Here is a 14,267-nt window from a genome sequence, read left to right as displayed (position 1 = left end):
CTCCCCATTTACTTCTGCCAACAAATAGAAGAGCAAAGTACCAGTAATTTCCTAAATTATTCCCCTTTTCCAGAAGACTACAATAAATAGGCTAATCATGGAGGGAAGTCTATTTCAAGATGTTTTCAATCCAACAACCCACTAAGCAATCCAATAGGGTTTTATTAATATAATATAATATAATATAATATAATATATAAGAATGAGTCACTTGTTAGGAAAGTAATTGATATCAAAGGCTAGTAGAGAACATAAATCTGTAATTCCAATAAGGAGTCTTTTCACTGTGCACGTGACAAATATGCCACGACTTAGTCTAAGTTATCATCAGTTCTCATCTGGACTACCACAGCAGCCTCTTACTGCTCACTCTACTCCATAATTGCACTATTCCATTCCTTCTCTCCAATAGTCATCTCCAAAGATGGCATCAGTACAAGGGCACAAGCACACTGAGATGATCCATTTTTGTGCATGATGAAAATAATAATTTGGTGATATATTTAGTTTTAATCAGAAGGATTAAAATTTAGCCTTGCTAAAATATTTATTGATGAATATACCTATGTTATATATAGCTTTATATACAATATGAACATGTATATATATGCATATGTATGTATAAAGAGAGAGACAGAGGCAAATAGAGAAAGAAGCAGAGGCAGAAAGACAATGAATATGAACATTTAGTCATTGTATACTGATTGGTGTGCACAATCAAAAAAGTGTGAACACTCTGCCCTACAAAGCAGCAAAAGTAGTCTTTCAAAAGTATCAAAAATATAATTTATTATAACTGCTTAATACTTCCTGCCAGCTTACCATCACAAACAGAATAATATCCAAACTCCTTACCATGGCTGACCAAATACTCACTTCTGAGTCACACTTGGCAGGATTCTCTACCCTCATTCTAAAACGCCAACCATTAGGGGCTATCCTTTCCTCTGATGTGCCCGGTTTTTTCCAGTTTGTGACTTTGCCCATGCTGTTCCGCCTGCCTAGAACATCCACCCTCCAACCCACTTCACAAGGCTGACTCCTCTTCTTTGAGACCACTTTAAATATACAACCTTAGAGAGACCTTTCCTGAACCTCTGCCTAAAGAAGAAATTTATTCTATATTTTCTGTATCAGTCTCTTGCCAGATCTTTCTAAGTGTATATTATAGCATTTAATTATTTTACTTAAACCTGTTTTTTGTTAATAACTTCCAAAAAATCTACATGTGGATAAAGGCCATATCCTCCTTATTAACCTCATTTCAACATTTCTTCCACTCACTAACTTATTAAGTGCCCAAGAAATAATGGCTGGCTAGCTGGGCAGTACCAGTATAACAAGCCTAGGAGCACAACTCTTAGTAACTAATACCTCGTAAATCGGATATATACTCTCTGCCAGAAACTATGCTATGGAGTTTAAATGTACCAGCTCATGCCTTTTTTGTTACAAAGCTTATCTCAGATAAGTACTATCATTTCCCCCACTTCACAGATGATATTAAGTAACTATCTAGGGTCACACAGCAATTAGTGCAGAGACAAGGCTTCTGCAATAGGCATTCTTATTCCTAGTATGTTCTTGGTTTTATGAAATACTGTTTTACTCCAAATCCCACTAATAACAGATAACATTTATTGATGATATTCTATGTGTCAGGCTCTCTAATTAGCTTGAATCATTTTTAGTACCGTTGAGCAAGCAATTTTGGGAACAAGTGCACACTTTTTTTTAGGCTGAGGGGAATATATATATACTCGCCATTTCTATTTGCTTTTATTTTGTGTGTGGAGAGTAATGTTAAAGAGAGTGGTATAACCACTCCCCACATAATCTTACGGCATAAGCTACAGGTTAACTGTTTCATTGGTTTTTTGTCTTCCCTCTTTCCTAAGTCTCTTGATTTCTGATGGCTACTCTGGCTTCAGTTTGCACTAAATCACATTATACACCTCATCATTGGAACAATGTCTTTTAATAGTTCTCAAAATACTTGGCTCCCCTTGGATACCATTGAGACAAGGTGTCTTGTCTTGCATTTCAGATCAATTTCATGAAGAACCACAGGAAGAAAACTGGGGAGAATAATATGCAGGCTATTCTCATTGCCTGCCAACAGAATGATGGGATTTTTAAAAATCTGCTCCTTAAAATACTTTCAGATATCAACAAATACAGACCTAGCTCTGAATCCAATAATTGTATCCCTTCTCATACACCCAATCTAAGTGGTGCTAGTAGGAGAACATAAGCCCTCTTATCTTTAAAAATAGGGCTAAGATTATCTACCTAACTCATAAGGATGTTATGAAAGTTAATTCTACTTTGGACACCCCTTGGAGATAACAAAACTGTCTTGGATTTGTGTACCCTCTATCTCATCACACCTCTAAACAGCTTTTGTTTTGCCTTTTTCCCCCTAGTTTAATAAATCTTGCAGCAGCTCCAAAAGATAGGTAGGGGCAGTTTTGCCTGTATCTTACAGAATACAAAGAAATTTATCTAAGGTCACAGACTTAATGACAAGACTTAGAACAGATTGTCTTTTTATCCTTTTCCCCCCTATTTTGTCCAGTTCTGTTCCCAATTTGTATATTCATGAATTAAAATTCCACATTATTTTTATGTAGCTATTATGCAGTGCTTATATAATCATTTCAGGTTTCAAAGGATAGTTTGCATAATTAAATAGGAAAAGAGAAGCATGAAATAATATCACTGTCATTATGTAAACTCACATATGTATATATATTTTTCCAATTTTAATATTCATACTTAAAGTGAAATAGATAAAATATACTATGATTAAATAAGTTTATTTAAAGATTGTATTATTAGATTTTGAAAATATACCTTTACCAAAAGTCTGAGAATGCATTAACATAACTTTATTATAGTCTTAAACTGATCTGAAAACTGTATAATGTAACTTCTGTGATTTCTTTTCTGTCTTTCTCTAGCCTGTAAGTCTAACATAAAAAGACTTTGATGTACTAAATCACGAAACCAACTTCATAACACGTTTTCTGGTCCAACTTCCCTAGAAATACAAATAGGAAAAATAAACTCAGTTTATTTTAAACTAAAGTTGGAGCTACATTTTACTTTTGTTGCTTCAGGAATACTGACTGGAGGAGAGAGGACAAAGGAAACGGAATGCTACCTCAAAAAACTCCTCAAAGGCCAATGATTACACAACCAAAAGCTTCTATATGATAAGAAGTCTTTGGTTATTTTTGTCCCCTTTAACAAGAACCTATCCAAAGATGAATGAGGTTAATATAAAGTCAAATTCAGTAGACTTCTGGGGCACAATATCCCAGCAGAATACAACTCTATAAAATGTACAGTAGCCACTGACAAACAAGATCTTTGGAACTCTCACTCAGAGCAAAGAGTATCTTGCAGAAGAAGAAAACAAACCAAAGAATCAGTAGCACAGTTGAACAGACATTAATTATTTTATGCTGCTTCCCATTTCTCTGTTTGATCTGGACCAAGAGCAGGCCTCCAGTCCAGATATTCCCAACACTATGCTAAGCTCTGGTAGTGGCACAGAGGGACGCCAAAGATGAAAGGAAAAGAGGTGGCCAAAGGCACAAAGTCTATTGTGTCTGTCTGTCTCGTGCTGAGAAGCAGAACAGTGTGGGGCTTAAAATCCTAAACTTGGAAGTCAAAATCCTGCTTTTAAATCCCGTGCACGTCACTCACTGACTGTACATTATCATTTGACTTTTGGAATCCCTGTTCCTTAATCTGCAAAATGTAGGTTACATCACCTTCCTCATGTAAGACTAATTTACCTGAGACAGAGTGAACACTCAATACATGGTAGCTGTTAAAGTTGCTTCATACTTCAAATACCAACTTCAGTTTGACACTGTTCTTCAACATGCTTCTCTAGATGGGAGATAAGGAGTTAAAATCCATTCAGTTTTTTTAAAAAATCAACTTATTTCCAGTTAGGGTAAAAATACAATTTAAAGACCATCATACCCCAGAAGATATAAAAAGAAGAGTAGAGAACAGGTGTTGGAACGCAGAAGTTTCACTCTGGAAGCAAATTGAAAGGATGGGATAAACTACTGCCTTCTTAGTTATTGCCAAGCCGGTCTTCTACGTGAAACACTGTACCATCAATCTGCATCTTTGCAAGCTTCTAGGACGTCAACAGTAGATTGGGCAAGAGACTGAGCTTTTAACTATGCACTTGAATTATCCTTTGCAGCTTGAGAAATTAACTTTAGAAAAGGTCCAAGGAAATCCCTTTGTTTTTTTTTTTTTTTTTTTTTTTTTTGACACAGAGTCTAACTCTGTCTCCCAGGCTGGAGTGCATTGGTGCTATCTTGGCTCACTGCAACCTCCGCCTCCCAGGTTCAAGCAATTCTCCTACATCAGCCCCCCAGGTATCTGGGATTACAGGCTTTGCCACCATGCCTGGCTAATTTTTGTAGTTTTAGTAGAGACAGGCTTTCACCATGTTGTTCTGACCTCAAAGGATCTACCTGCCTTGGCCTCCCAAAGTGCTGGAATTACAGGCGTGAGCCACCACACCCAGCCAGGGAATCCCTTAATACATCCCTTATTCAACACATGCAATTTATCTTGTGGAGATACTATAGAATGTGAAGATATGAATGAACTTTAATAAACTGCCTAGACGTAGATCCATGATTGTTGAAAAATTGTTATTAGGATCCACTCAACTACCTTTACCTGCTCAGTTACTATCACCAGGTATATCTCTATGATGTACATTATTAGCTGAGGCCTGTTCATTTTCTAAAAGGAGTTGTGGTTCTCCAGGGGTGGTTTAATGAGCCCCTATCTAAGAAGTCAATCGGTTCATTGTTAAACTGGTATTTTATGCCTGCTATCCAAAGGCCCAACTTCTGTAGAGGCCTGTGGCCAAAATCTTTTTCTCCATTTCTCCATCTCTCATCCAACTCACTGATATTTCTAGATTTTAGTAGCTTTATCTACTTAGACTTACATTAACTACTTTTATTTCTTTGATATCTGCTACCATAGATTTAACCCCAAATTGATGGCCTCCTTCTTTGCAGCACAATTCTTGGTCTGTGACTGCCACCCCCTGTGCCATCATCCGCTAGATATTGGCATGATATTAGGAAATGTTTGAAATTTATCCACAGACTTTTAAAGGTTCTCATTATGGAGATCATCTTGTAATGTACTTTTTGGTTCTGTTGTTGTAGTGCTAAGTAGGTAAACAGTATCTCTTTTTTCTGTATTCTCTTGGCACTCTGTGCCTATTCTGACATTGTACTTTTTTATTCTTATCTTCTAAGTTAGCCATCTCCTCCATTAGACTGCAAACTCCTATAGCTTAGGGGTTGTGTCATCTGTCTCTTAACCTCTGTCCATAACCTAAAGCAGGCACAGAGAAGATAGTGTTTCTTGAATGAGAATAACAAAGCTAATGTTCTCATATCTTTAATAGCCTTTCTTAATGTTGTCAGATGATCAGCACTAGGATGAATCATAAACACCCACCACAAATGTCACATAAAGCTAAATTTACACTTAAGAGAAAACTTGAATCAATGAGTATGGCAATTTAAGGCAAAACATCATCAACTGAAAATGTTCCTCTTTTCTAACCTATGGCTATTAGCTGAAGTTAGTTTAAAGAGAACCCTGCCCAGTAACATTGACAATGTTTGTTAGCATTTTTTAAATATTTGAAAATTATATTAAAATTTAACCCACATGAATAAGACTGTCAAAATCTTAATTATATATTGCTTCTGTGATTTTATTTTTATGCACAAATGCAACCACAAAGATGAAGATAGAACTCTTTCTCGGCCAGGCACGGTGGCTCACGCCTGTAATCCCAGCACTTTGGGAGACCAAGGCAGGCGGATCACAAGATCAGGAGATCAAGGCCATCCTGGCTAACACGGTGAAACCCCGTCTCTACTAAAAATACAAAAAATTAGCCGGCCGTCGTGGCGGGCGCCTGTAGTCCCAGCTAGTAGGGAGGCTGAGACAGGAGAATGGCGTGAACCTGGGAGGCAGAGCTTGCAGTAAGCCGAGATAGCGCCACTGCACTCCAGCCTGGGAGACAGAGCAAGACTCCGTCTCAAAAAAAAAAAAAAAAAAGAAATATTTCTTAGCATATGAACAGGATCTTGTACCTTCTCAGTCAATAACGCCCATGTGCATCCACCCCGACAAAAGTAATGCCGATTCTGACTTCTATAACTATATATTAATTTTGCTGTTCTTGAACTTATTCAATTAAATCAAACAGTTTGTACTCTTGTGTCTAGCAGTGCAGGGGGTGTTAAATGAGTAGATGTAGGTCACGGAGTACAAAGTTACAGTTATATAGGATGAATAAGTCTAGAATCTAATATACAGTGAGGATTATAGTTATTAATATTGTATTATATACTGGAAATGTGCTAAGATAGTAGATTTTAAGTGCTCTTGCCACACCAAAAAAAGTGGTAGGGGAAGGAGGAGTAGCCATGTGAGGGGATGGATATGTTAATTTGCTTAACTTTAGTAATGATTTCACTATGTATACATACATTAAAACATCATGTTATACATCATAAATATATTCAGTAAGAGCTAAAAGGGAAAAGTTCTTAATATGATGTAATCCAATTTATCAATTACTTCAAACCTTTTCTTTATGGCTAATGCTTTTATTTTCAGTTTAATAAATATTTTCCTACCTCATGTTTGTGAAACTTTTTCTAGAAGATGTATTGTTTTATCACTTTTATCTATAATCCATCTGGAATTTCTTTGTATGTATATGGCATGAAGTAAGGTTGAAGGTTCATGTTGTGTTATATGGATATCAATGAACCCAGCACCATTAATTTAAAATTTAAAAATCCTTTTCCTGTTGTATTGCTGTGGTACATTCATTAAAGTCAACTGACTGCATGTGTGTGTGATTACTTCTGAATTTTCTATCCTCCCTATTGGATGAAGTTTGTTAAATTTTGTGCTAAAAAACACTTCTTAATTATTGCAACATCATAATACATCATAAAACCTGATATGAAGTCCCTTAGTTCTTCCAGCGTGTTCTAGAATCTCATTGTCAACTTCTAAGAATGACGGACTTTTTAATAGGATTGCATTGTATGTATAAATCAATTATGGATAAATTAGTATTTTAAAAGCATTGAGTCCTCCCATCCATGAATATATTATTTTTCTGCATTTATTCTGATCTTTAAATTCTCTTAGCAATATTTGTTAGTTTTCCAATATGGAAATCCTGCACATATTTCAATACATTTATTTTCAGTTACTTAAGGTATTTGGTGGCATTGTGACTATGATCTCTTTATCTTAATTTTCAACTCATTATTGCTAGAATATAAAAACAAAATTAATTTTATATTGACTTTATATCTGGTGAAATTGTTACTTATACTTATTAATTTTAATAATTTTTAGGGCCCTTTAGAATTTTTATGTACTCAAGGATATGTGCATATTAAAATTCTACTTCTCTATTTGAAATATATCTACCATTGATTGGTTGATGATTATTTGGCTAGGAAGATGAACATGATATTGAATAGAAACGGTAATAATTTACAATATTGTATGGGGAAAATTAGCTCAAAAGAGCAGGGGGAAAGGTTTTATTATTTCACTATGAAGTATGCTGTTTACTGGAGTTTTTCTTGCAAATGACTTTATCATACTAATTTTTTAAATTCTTAATTTGCCGACTTTTTAACAACATGAATAGGTTTTGAATTTTATTATATGCCTTTCCACATCTTGCGATATGGTCACGTTTTTGTCCTCTGTTCTGCCAATATTAACTAATTATCCAATGTGAAGCTAATCTTACATTCCTAGAACAAACTCCACTTGATTAAAACATTTTATTTTATTATAGTGTTGAATCTGATTTGTTTATATTTTGTTTAGGATTTTTGCAAGTATATTCGTGAGATAGCCTGTCTTTTAATTCCCTTTTGTATAATGTCCTTAATGGATTTTGAAATCAAGGTTAGGGTGGTGGCACCATAAAGCAAGCTGATAAGAATTCACACTTTCTCTATATTCTGGGGGAGTTCGTGAAAGATTAGCGTTATTTCTTCCTCATTTCTTTGAATGAAATAACCCCTGACATTACTTGGATCTGGAGTTTACTTTATAGGAAGCTTTATTGACTATTTATCAACCGATTTAGATTTCTTTCTTTCTTTTTTTTTTTAGATGGAGTCTCGCTCTGTCACCCAGGCTCGAGTGCAGTGGCATGATCTCGGCTCACTGCAACCTCTGCCTCCCAGGTTCAAGTGATTCTCCCTGTTAGCTTCCCTAGTAGCTGGGATTACAGGTGTGGGCCACCATGCCTGGTTAATTTTTGTATTTTTGATAGATATGGGGTTTCACCATGCTAAGCAAGCTGGTCTTGAACTCCTGATCTCAAGAGATACGCCTGCCTTGGTCTCCCAAAGTCCTGGGATTATAGGTGTGAGCCATCCTGCCTGGTCAATTTATTTATTTTTGTGTTTGTTTTGGTACATTGTGTTTTTCAAATACTTTATTCATTTCATCTTAATTTTCAAATCTATTGATATAAATTTGTTTTATTATTCTATTACCATTTTGCTATTTGTTAGATCTACATTAATGTCCTCTTCTTGATTTCTGATATGGGTAATTTTTGTTTTCTTTCATTTTCCTTGATCAAACTTACTAGAAGTTTATCAGTTTTATTAATTGTTAAAAGCAAATTTGAGTTATTCTTGTTTTGTATATTTTGCTTTAATTTATTTCTGCTTATACACACACATACATATGTGTACATATATTTGAAACTTTTTATTCCCCTATAATCACTGCTTTAGCTACATCTCACAAGTTTTGATATGACCCACTCATTACCACTTAGTTTAACTTTTAAAATATCTCCATTGTTATTTCTTTTTTGATTCATGAATTATTAAAATACTATATGTAATCCTTCCCTCTTTCCTTCCTTCCTTCCTTCCTTCCTTCCTTCCTTCCTTCCTCCCTCCCTCCCTCCCTCCCTCCCTCCCTCTCTCTGTTCATTCGTTCTTTCTCTCTCTCTCTCTCTCTTTCTTTTTGTTTGTTTGTAACAGGGTCTCCTTTTGTCGCCCAGGCTGGAGTGCAGTGCAGTGGTGTGATCACTTCTCACAGCAGCTTTGACCTTCTGGGCTCAAGTGATCATCCCATCTCAGCCTCCTAAGTAACTGGGGCTACATATGGGCACTACTACACCTGGCTAATTTTTTTCATTTTTTTTTAGAGATGGGGTCCCAGTATGTTGCTGCCTAGGCTGGTCTTCAACTCCTGGTCTCAAGCGATCCTCCCAGCTTGGCCTCCCAAAGTGCTGGGATTACAGGTGTGAGCCACTGCACCTAGACAAGTATTGTTAATTATGTTTTTTAAAATTTCTAGTTTTCTTTCATTGTAATCAGAAGGAATATTGTATAAATTCAGTTATTTGAAATTTGTTGAAACTTGCTTAATGGCCTTTGCTATGATCAATAATGGTAAACGTTCCGAGCACACTTGGATTACTGTGTATTCTGCATTATTTACACTTAGTGTTTTATATATGTTCATTAGGTCAAGTTTGTTAATTATATTTTTCAAATATTCTATAATTTTATTAATATTTTCGGCTTAATTTGCAGTTATGAAGAGAGGTGTATCAAAATTGCCAATCATATGTGTGTGATTGGTTTTCAATTTGTTATTGATATTCTGAAGGTGTGTTATTAGGGTCAAATATATTTAGAACTGCCATATCATCTTTTAAATTTCATTCTTTCATTATTATGAATTCTTCTTTATATTATTTTTGCCTTAAAATTGACTTTGTATATTCATATAGTTTTGCCTTTTTAATATGTACTGTATTTTCATTTTTTTCATTTCTAGATTGCCTTCAATCTACCTTGAAGTCTATCTTTTAAAATACTATATTGTTTCTTTCTGCCTGCCATTCTTTGTCTTTTTTATAAATTCAACTTTTTATTTTGAGATAATTGCAGATTCACAGTAGTGGTGATAAACAAATACAGGGTATTCCCATGTACTGTTTAGCCAGTTTCCCCCAATGGTAACATCTTGCAGAATTACAACCAGGATATTGATATTATGACATCTTGACATAAAGTCACAATATGAAATATTCTCATCACCACAAAGATCTTTATGTTGTCCTTTAAAAAATATGTATTTTTAATTGACAAATAATAATTTTATATATTTATAGGATCTGTTGCACAATGTGGTCATTATAGTTGATAATAATATACAGTATATTTCAAAATTGCTAAAAGAATTTATTTTTTTACTTTAAAAAGATTTATTTATATATTAATTATGCCTATTTATGGTAGACGTGAGATTTTGATACACTCTTATAATAAGTAATGATCAGATCAGGGTATTTAAAATATCCATCACCTTGAATGTTATCATTTCTTTGTGTTGGGAACATTTTGAATATTCTCTTCTAGCTATTTTGAAATTTGCAGTAGATGGTACATATACACTGTGGAATACTATGCAGTCATAAAAAGAAACAAAATCATTTCTTTGCAGGGAGATGGATGGAGCTGAAAGCTGTTATTCTCAGCAAACAAACGTAGGAACAGAAAAGCAAGTACCACCTGTTCTCACTTATAAGTGGGAGCTGAATGATGAGAACACATGGACACATGGAGGGGGAACAACATGTGGGGCCTGTTGGAGCATTGGGGGTGGGAGGAGGGACAGCAGGAAGAATAGCTAATGATGGGCTTAATATCTAGGTGATGGGATGATCTCTGCAGCAAATCACCATGGCACACTTTTGCCTATGTAACAAACCTGTACATCCTGTGCATGTACCCCAGAACTTAAAAGTTGGAAATAAAAAAAAGAAATTTGCAGTATATTTGTTAACTGTAGTCACCTTACTATGCTAGCAAACAGTAGAACTTACTCCTATGAAATCATATATTTGTACCCATTAACCAAGCTCACTTCATCCCTGTCACCGTTCCTAGCCTCTGATAACTATCATTCTACTCTCTACTATCATGAGATTAATCTTTTAAGCTCCCACAAATGAGTGTGAACATGCGATATTTGTCTTTCTGTGCCTGGCTTATTTCGTTTAACGTAATGACCTCCAGTTCCATTTATGTTGGGGCAGATGAGATTTGCATTTTTTTTTTTCCCATCCCCCCATACCCGTACATATATACGTATTATATATAGCTCACGGCGCTAGTTAGTATAGTATATATATATATTTTTTTTTTTTTTAAGACAGAGTCTCACTCTGTCACCCAGGCTGGAATGTCACCCAGTGGCATGATTTAGGCTCACTGAAACCTCTGCTTCCCGGGTTCAAGCAATTCTCCTACCGAGTAGCTAGGACTATAGGTGCATGCCACCCCACTCAGCTAATTTTCGCATTTTTAGTAGAGACAGGGTTTCACATTGTTGGCCAGGCTGGTCTCAAACTCCTGACCTCAGGTGATTTGCCCATCTTGGCCTCCCAAAGTGCTGGGATTACCGGCATGAACCACCATGCCAGGGTTCATTCTTTTTTTTTTTTTTTATGGCTGAATGGCAATATTTCATTGTGTATATATACCACATTAAAAAAATCCATTCACTCATTGATGGACACTTAATTTGATTCCTTATCTCAGCTATCATGAATAGTGCTGCAACAAACATGAGGGTGCAGGTATTCCTTTGATATACTGATTTCCTTCCCTTTGAATAAAGACCCAGTAGTGGGATCTCTGGATCATATGGTAGTTCTATTTTTAGTTTTCTGCAAAGTCTGTATACTGTTGTCCATGATGGCTGTACTACTTTACATCCCACCTATAGCCTATGAGAGCTCCCTTTTCTCTGTATCCTCAACAGCATGTCTTATTTTGTGTCTTTTTGATAATAGCCATTCTAACTGCAATAAGATGATATCTCATTGTGGCGTTGACTTGCATTTCCCTGATGATTAGTGATGTTGAGCATGTTTTCATATACCTATTGGTCTTTTGAATGCCCTAAAATAATTTTTTTTTATTGTTTTCACTACAAAGAAAAGTACGTGAGGCAATGGATATGTTAATTAGCCTGATTTAATCATTCTACAATGCATACATGTATCATATTGCCCTTGTATAGACACCACATACTCTCCTTAATTTCTAGAAACCATTAATTTGTTCTCCATTTATATAACTGTTTCATTTCAAGAATGTTATATAAAAAATTGTACAATATAAAACTCTTGAGAATAGTTTTTTTACTCTGCATGATTCTGTGGAAATTAGTTCAGATCATTGTGTGTATTCAGCACTGTAATCCAATTCTTCTGCATATTTGCCAGCATTTGATGTTGTCACTATTTTTAATTTTGGCCATTATAATAGGTGTATAGTGACCTCACATTATGGGTTAAATTTGCATTTCGATTATGGATAATAACTTTAAGCATTTTTTGAAATCTGTTTATCTTCAGTGAAATGACTTTTCGTGTCTCTTGCCCATGTTCTAATTAAATTATTTGATTTTACAGTGTTGAGTTTTGAGTGTTCTTTAACGTATTTTAGATATTAGCCCTTTATCAGATATATGGTTAGCAAATAAGTTTTCCTACTCTTCAGCATGTATTTTTATCCTTTTAACAGGGCCTTTCACAAAATAGACTTTTTTTTTTTTTTTTTTTTTTTTTTTTTTTTTTTTTGAGACAGGGTCCCTCTCTGTTGCCCAGGCTAGAGTGCAGTGGTGTGATCACAGCTCACTGCAGCCTCAACCTTCTGGGCTCAAGCAATCATCCCACTTCAGCTTCCTGAGTAGCTGGGACTACAGATGTCTGTCACCATGCCTAGATAACTTGTCATTTTTTATAGAGATGAGGTCTCACTATGTTGCTCAGACTATTCTCAAACTCCTGGGCTCAAGTGATCCTCCTGCCTTGGCCTACCAAGGCCTCCTGCCTTGGCCCAGGATGACAGGTGTGAGCCACTGAGACTGACTTGAACAAGCATCTTTAGTCTTGTGGAAATATGATTTGGTGTCAATTCTAATAACTCTTTGCCTAATCCTGGAGTCCCAAGATTTTCTCCTATTCTTTGAAAAAGTATTATAACTTTACACTTTACATTTATGTTCATGACTTATTTTGAGTTAATTTTTGCCAAAGGTGTTGGGCTTAGGTCAAAGTTATTTCATTTTGGCTGGGCATGGTGGCTCACGCCTGTAATCCCAGCACTTTGGGAGGCCGAGGCGAGTGGATCATGAGGTCAGGAGATTGAGACCATACTGACTAACACAGTGAAACCCCATCTCTACTAAAAATACAAAAAATTAGCCGGGCGTGGTGGCGGGCACCTGTAGTCCCAGCTACTCAGGAGGCTGATGCAGGAAAATGGCGTAAACTTGGGAGGCAGAGCTTGCAGTGAGTCGAGATCGTGCCACTGCACTCCAGCCTGGGCGACAGAGTGAGACTCTGTCTCAAAAAAAAAAAAAAGTTATTTCATTTTATTTGTATTTTTATGGATATTCAGTTGCTCCAGAACTATTAGTTGAAAGGCTCTGACCTTTGCTTTATTTCTGATATTGATAATGTATGGCTTTTCTCTTTTTTTCCTTTGTTAGTCTTCCTATGGGTTGTCAATTTCTTTTGCATTTTCAAAGAACCAGCTCTTTGTTTCATTAATGTTTTCTACCATTTTCTGTTTTCAACTTCATTGATTTCTGCTCTTATATTTATCATTTACATATTTATTCTTACTTTGAGTTTATTTTTCTGTTCTGTTTCTAGGTTTGTGAGATAAGAGTTTAGATTTTTGATTTGTAATTTTTCCTTTTTTCTAACACAGTCATGCAACACTTAATGGTGGGGATAGGTTCTGAGAAATGCTTCCTTAGGATATTTTGTAGTTGCGCACACATCTAGGCACAAGCCTAGATGGTATCGCCTACTACACACCTAGGCTATGTGGCATAGCCTATTACTCCTAGACTACAGACCTATACAGCATGTTACTGTACTGAATACTGCAGGCAATTCTAACACAATGATATTTGTCTATCTAAACATATTTAAAAATAGAAAAGGTGCAGTAAAAATACTGTATAAATTATTATAAAATAGTATAACTGAGTAGGGCACTTACCATGAAGGAGGCTTGCAGGACTGGAACTTGTTTAGGTGAATCGGTGAGTGTGTGATAATTGAATGTGAAGTCCTAGGACATTGCTATACA

The sequence above is a fragment of the Rhinopithecus bieti genome, unplaced genomic scaffold, assembly GCF_001698545.2.
Source record: "Rhinopithecus bieti isolate Rb0 unplaced genomic scaffold, ASM169854v2 scaffold_31787, whole genome shotgun sequence".
Classification (NCBI taxonomy): Eukaryota; Metazoa; Chordata; class Mammalia; order Primates; family Cercopithecidae; genus Rhinopithecus; species Rhinopithecus bieti.
This window is presented reverse-complemented; position numbering follows the sequence as displayed.